Source organism: Palaemon carinicauda, chromosome 11 (assembly GCF_036898095.1).
Source record: "Palaemon carinicauda isolate YSFRI2023 chromosome 11, ASM3689809v2, whole genome shotgun sequence".
NCBI classification, from domain to species: domain Eukaryota; kingdom Metazoa; phylum Arthropoda; class Malacostraca; order Decapoda; family Palaemonidae; genus Palaemon; species Palaemon carinicauda.
The window spans coordinates 148,115,521-148,123,020 of NC_090735.1; positions in this window are offsets into that span (position 1 = coordinate 148,115,521).

Sequence of the window (7,500 nt, forward strand, 5' to 3'; positions counted from 1 at the left end):
CGTTCGAGCTCTAACCGTTAACAATCCAAATGGTGACTTGAATAAACTAAGTCTGCAGCTGGAGTTGGAAAAGATGAAGATGCAAGCCGCAACTGCAGCGGCAACTGCCGCAACTGCCGCCGCTGAGGTAGAAGAAAGGAAAGCCGCTGCTGCTGAACGAGCCGCAACTGCCGCCGCTGAGGTAGAAGAGAGGAAAGCCGCTGCTGCTGAAAGAGCCGCAACTGCCGCAACTCTGGTAGAACGAGAAAGAGCCGCTGCTGCTGAACAAGCTGCAACTGCCGCCGCTGAGTTAGAAGAGAGGAAAGCCGCTGCTGCAGAGCGCACGGCTGCTGTCGCTGCTTCCCTAGAACGTATCAAGGTGGAAACTGCTGTGGAAGCTGCTGCAACTGCTTTGGAGCAACAAGAAAAAGAAAGTGAACAGAAAAACAAAGCTCTCCGTGTTAGGCTGCAGATTGAGAGAGAAGCGGTCACAGTAACAGAACGGGATCTGGCATTTATAAGACTGAAAGAAAAGGAAGAAGGTAAGCTAATTCCCGAACCCTTTGATGTGGGCAAGGTGCAGAAATTGCTGCCCACATTTGAAGAACGGGAACCTGATAACTACTTTTCTGTGTTCGAAGACACAGCCAAGAATCTCAATTGGCCTCAGGACAAATGGTATTTGATCATCCGGAACTCATTTAAAGGTAAAGCATTATCTGTATGTGCCACTATGTTAGAGGAACATGATTATTTCATAATTAAACAGGCAATCCTTGATGCTTATTCTATTACTGCGGATGGTTATAGGCAAATATTTCGTAATAGTCAGAAGCAAGTTCAGCAAACCTTTTTAGAATTTATGAATGGAAAGATTAAACAGTTTCAGAAGTGGGTAGACAAATTAGATGTCAAAACTTTTGAGCAGTTGAAAGACTTAATAGTAATGGAGGAGTTCTTAGGGAAAATACCAGGTAGCATTAATGTGTATCTAAGAGAGCAGTTTTGAATCTGACCCTAAGAAAGCCGCTTTAAAGGCAGATGACTATGCTCTTATTCATAAAGTAGGTAAAACCCCATATAGAGAAACTAGACCTAAGGAAACTTGTACATACTGCAAACAAGAAGGACATCATATTTCAGAATGTCCTGATCCACATTGTGCAGCTTCATACTTAAAGAGAAAACCTAATCCCCCTCAATTCTCTCCTAAGCAAATGAATCTGCCCAAACAGGAACCAAAACCTAAGGTGGAGAAGAAAAAGACCTTCCATTGTGCATCACACGAGTCCCAAGCTTTTGCTCCCTTCACTTGCTCAGGCAAAATAAATGGTAAACCTGTAACCATACTCAGAGACACTGGATCCTCTCAAACGATCGTCTCTCCTAAAGTAATACGACCTAAAGGTGAAACTCACAGGTATGTTGCAGTTAATGACTTAACCAGTAAGTCTATGTTGCCTCTCATTAATGTAAACCTTCATTGTCCTTATTTCTCTGGAACTACTGAAGTAGCTGTAAATCCAGAACTGTTACCATGCAAGAATGTAGATGTAATCCTGGGTAATGACATAGCTAACTCTGTTGTCTTAATAAACTTAATAGCAGTATCTCCAGGTGATGTTGTACAGGAGGAATGCTTAGCAGTGACACGAAGCAGTAAAAAGGACACCCCTACTGAATCATCATCAAACCCGTTGCCAGTCTCTGAACCTATGGATTTCAACGAGTTGATGAGTACAGATAAGATCCAGCCTGATTCCTTTAGCTATCAACAAAGGAAAGATGTCGCTCTACAGCAGTGTTTCAACCAAGTGAAACCAAAGGATACCAACAAGTGTTCTTATTTTTATATTAATAATGATGTACTAATGAGAAAATTCAGGTCCAGCAAGAACAGTCATCTAGAAACCTGGAAGGATCTATTCCAGGTAGTTGTTCCTAAGGATATAAGACCCCTGATCCTAGAATTGTCTCACTCTGCTGACTCTCATCTTGGTATTACTAAAACATATGAACGCATCAGTCAAGACTTTTATTGGCCAAACATGAAGAATGACATTAAAGAGTACGTAAAAACATGTACAACATGTCAAAAAGTAAGTAGTCCTAATGTGAAAGTACCAGTTGCACCATTAAAACCTATACTTGTGCCTAAAGAACCTTTCAGTAAGATCATAGTAGATTGTGTAGGCCCTTTGCCAAAGACAAAAAGGGGACATGAATACTTGCTTACGGCCTTATGCCCAACTACCTGTTATCCATTTGCAGTACCTTTAAGAAACATTTCAGCCAAGAACATCCTAAAGTCACTAGTGTCCATATTTACTGTTGTAGGATTTCAAACTGAACTACAATGTGATCAAGGAACCAATTTCATGAGTCATGCTTTTAAAACAGCTATGAAAGATTACCATATAACCCAAGTCTCATCCTCAGCTTACCATCCACAGACCAATGGAGCATTAGAACGCACTCACCAGACCATTAAAAATCTTCTCCGGAAATACATCCATAGTTCAGGTAACGAGTGGGATTGCGATTTGGAACTGATCATGTACATCATACGAGGAGTTCGAAATCAGTCTACTGGTATGTCACCTTTTGAACTACTCTTCGGTCGACGGCCACGAACTATCCTCAGTTCAGTCAAAGAACGCATCCTGAAGTTAGGAGATAATGAGGTACCTCTTTCCCAATATATTTCGGAACTCAACAGGAAACTTTCAGATCTTCACTCCATTGCCAAAACTAACTTGATAACAGCTCAAGAGAAGATGAAGATTAACTATGATAAAAAGGCTAAAACCAGAAGTTTCAATTTAGGAGATGCAGTGCTGCTATACCATCCGATTGCAGGCTCTCCCCTACGAGAGAAATACCAGGGACCTTATACCATCACTCAACGTATCTCGCCAACCAACTATATAATCGCCACTCCAGATAAGCGTAATTCTACTCAATTAGTCCACATAAACCTCTTAAAGGCCTATTTGTCTCCCTCAACAGCTGAAAGTAAAACGGTAATGATTACTAGTTCCATACCATACATACATTGTCCTATGGATCAATTTACAGATGATCCAATAACTGCATCTTGGCAGGATTCTCAAAACTCGAAGATCTTGGAAAACTTATCAGACTATCTACAACCCTTATATGCATCAAAATGTAAATCTTTAGTAGCTTTATTCCATGAATTTCCTAGTATAACTTCAGATAAACCAGGCAGATGCACCATGCTAGATCATGATATCAAACTAAAACCAGGTGCTGCACCCATTAAACAAGCTTTCTATCGAACATCACAGAAGAAATTGTGTATCATGAAAGAAGAAGTGAACTACTTGATAAGAGAAGGATTGGCAGAACCCAGTGCGTCACCATGGGCTTCCTCATGTCTCCTAGTAGGAAAGAAAAATGGTAAATTTCGTCTTTGTACCGATTACAGGAAAATTAATAATTTAACAATTAAAGATTCGTATCCTCTACCAAGCATACAAGATATCATTGACCAAGTAAGTAATTCAACCTACTTAACCCAAATAGATTTGCTGAAGGGTTATTACCAAATTAAATTAACAGAAACAGCAAAGGAAATTTCTTCATTTATCACTCCATTTGGATTGTTTAGTTATAATGTAATGCCATTCGGATTAGCCAACGCACCTGCCACCTTCCAAAGAGTAATGTCTTTAATTTTACAGGACTTGGAAAAAGTATTTGTATATTTAAATGACATCATTATTGCCTCTGGCACCTGGGTAAACCATATTCAAAAGATAAAAGAAGTTTTCTCAAGGTTGAAACAACATGGATTAACGATCAACTTAGCAAAAAGTAATTTTTGCAAAGGTCAGGTATCTTACCTTGGTCATCGAGTTGGCAGTGGTAAAGTATTACTCCATGATGCAAATATTAGCGCCATAACTTCTTATCCTGTTCCAACTACCAAACAGGAATTAAAAAGATTTCTAGGTATGGTAGGATATTACTCTAAGTTCAGTCCAAATTTCTCACCATTCACAGGACCACTATTTGCTTTAACTTCTTCAAAAGTAAATTTTTCTTGGAGCCAGCAACATGATCAAATATCTAACCAGCTAAAAACTTACTTGTCATCTCCTCCTATATTAATGGCACCTAACCTCACCAAACCATTCTATCTCCAAACAGACGCTAGTGATCTTGGATAAGGGGGCATTTTATTACAGCATCCTGCTCCAATAACAGCCATAACAGGAAACCTGCCCCCACTAGCTGATCTGTTACCAGTCTCTTATTCCAGTGGACGATTTATGGGTTCCCAACTAAATTGGCCCACTGTGGAGAAAGAACTATTCGCCGTCGTAGCTACCATCCAGAGATACGAGATTTATGTTGATGGACAAGACACGATCTACGTCTACAGCGACCACTCTCCTCTGTCGCATCTCCATAGGTCCACTACTCTCAACCCTAAACTTTTAAGATGGTCATACATACTATCTGCACATAATATCCAAGTAATCGCCATATCAGGACGAGAAAACATTGTGGCAGACTCATTATCAAGGATAACCTCGGTTGATCCTCGGGAAATGGAAAAAAACAAAAACAAGGGGGGACTGTGATATCCCCATATGTTGTACATATGCTAACATATCTGATTTGTCTAAAGTTTATTTTTCCATTTTCTTTGTAAATACATCACCTTATTTCAGCGCCATCCTCATTCCATTCTTCTCATTATCTTTTGTTTACACTCACCTTCCTGCTGTAAATCATCCCTGTTTTCTTACCTTACATGTTATAAGGTCACCCCAAATTTATTGTTTTGTTAGAATACATTGTTCTCACCACGAGATTCATCTACCTTACTCACCCATTCACTTTGCATTGCTTATTATTGTTGTTTTGAAGTGCTTTTTCATTATTTTATTTAACGTAAGATTAAAGTTTTGTTTATAACATAGTTTATTGTTCCTGTCCTCCAATTATCCTGCTATTGGTGCTTCGATTGACTGCAACCAGCTTTAAGAAGATACATTTGATCATAATCAACAATCTTATACACTCGTAATAAGAAACTAGTGAATTTGGAAGTCTACCCATATGACTTCTATTTTGTTGTGTGAAGAGAACTACCGCCCATTGTAAAGGGGTAATTGTTTGCACAGTGGTTCGTCACATAATAATTTATATATATATATATATATATATATATATATATATATATATATATATATATATATATATATACACTGTAAATATACATATACATGCACACACACACACACACACACACACACATATATATATATATATATATATATATATATATATATATATATATATATATATATATATATATATATATATATATATATATAACTTGAAAGCTAAGAGGAAGAAAATAAGTTTTAGAATCATATTGCAAAGTACATCTCGGTTCTGAAAATTTCTATCAATTCCATGATAACTTATTCCTACACAGTATGTAATTAACAATGAAATCTTCTTTTAAGGAGATGAACATTATATTCGAAGCACCCGATGCTATACGATTCATTCAGAAAACCCCTAACATCAGCATTCCATATTTTTAGGATATCTCTCTCTCTCTCTCTCTCTCTCTCTCTCTCTCTCTCTCTCTCTCTCTCTCTCTCTCTCTCTCTCTCTCTCTCTCTAAATATTTCATTTTTCATAGCTTTTTACATTACTGATAAACCAATTATGCCATTTGAACTGTTGACTTATCAACAAAATAGGAAAGAATAATCTTATATTAGCTTATTTCTTTTTACTGTTTTGTCCATCAAAACATAATTCAATAGATTTTTTTTATTATTCTTTATTGACTAACAAAAAATTTAATTAGCATGTAATTTTGATTTTTGTTTTCAAGAAATCAAATACCAGATGCAAGATCGGACTTGCACCACCATACTGTTCAATTTATCCATGTAGCTTTCTACTTTAGGGAAGCGCATAATTAGAATCTTTCAGTATGTTCAAAGTTGGTATATGGAGGGTGATTCTTATAGTTTTAGTAATTAAAAGTCTTCTATAATTGTTCTCCTTGTGAACAATGGGGGTTCCATCAATTGATTCCTTAACGGAAGGTTTCCGGTCGTGAACTTCAAAATAATGCTAGTTTATTACCCTTTGATTTCTGCGGGCCAGCATCCGTCTTGGGACTGTTGAGATAGCGTGTCCAACACAGTGTTTTCTCGGATATTTGCACTGCGTTGGTGCACACTGTACCATCCGTGTGTCACATGATTGTACATAGTAACGACATTTCTCTTTTTTCATATATTATCCTTTGTATATTCGCTCTCCCCTCGCACTGACAGCAACTTGCATCAACCTGTCTGCCCATTTCTCATTGTTAACTATTAACAGAACTGGTTGACGGTTGGACAAGAAATAGCATGTATTTTTTCACTTTTTTACCAGGACCTAGTGTGCATATATACTTGATGTGTCTACAATAAAGGACTCAGTTGCATTCATCTCGCCTTTGACTCACAATCTACTCTTGGCATGTCACATTGGTGACCCGGAGTGCGACTCACTCCTCCCGCCTCCCCCCCCCCATTCACTTTGACTACGGCAGACTCCACGGAAGTTGGCGCAGCCCCATTCAAACTTTTGTCGTTCGCCAGCGGAGAGGCGTTTGCTTGGTTTCAGAGCGCAGAAGTCCAGTTCCGAATCAAGGCGTGACTCGCTCAAGCACCAAAGCAGATTATGCTCTAGCGGCAATACCAGAGGACACTTTCTCGGAAATCTCCAACTGGCTTTGTGAACAAAGAGACTCCCCAATAGCATATGACGCACTCAAACCATACCCTCTACAGCAGTACTCGCCGTCGCCAGCCGCCCGTATAGCAAATCTTTTTCAGCTCTCTCAACAACCATTGTGAGAAATGAACAGTATCGCTCGCCTGCAACCTGCCACAGACGGCTCTCCTCGTGAAGTGAACCTACTTCATGCCCTTTGGGTACGCCGTTTACCCGAACCTGTACGCGCTGCCAAACCTGATGTCGATAGTTTATCCATAAAGGATTTGATGACCAAAGCCGACGCCCTTATGAACAGCCACTTCACGACCTTCAAGACCTCCATCAAAGCCTCCACTCCTGACAAAGAGGACACCTATTCAACGTCAACTGAAGCTGACGTGAATGCCGTAGGACACATACGCCTATCCCGTGATGTACCAGAGCGGCGACAAAACCACCCATCACCTTCCACTTGCTCGCGCCCCTACCAACGACTTCGCCAGCCACTTACTGCCGCCCATCGGCCGCAGTTTCACTACTACCACTCCAGATTCGGGGCTGCCGCGAAGAAATGTACCACGGATTGTCAGTGGCCAAAAAACGTATAAGTAGGCCATAGTTCATGGCGGCAACCTCTGGTGTTTCTAATCTTTTCTTTTTATATGATGCAGGAACGGGCATGCTATTTTTGGTATACACGGGTGCTTGTCGTTCTCTTTTGCAAAGGGAACTGTTCATGACACAACATAGCCT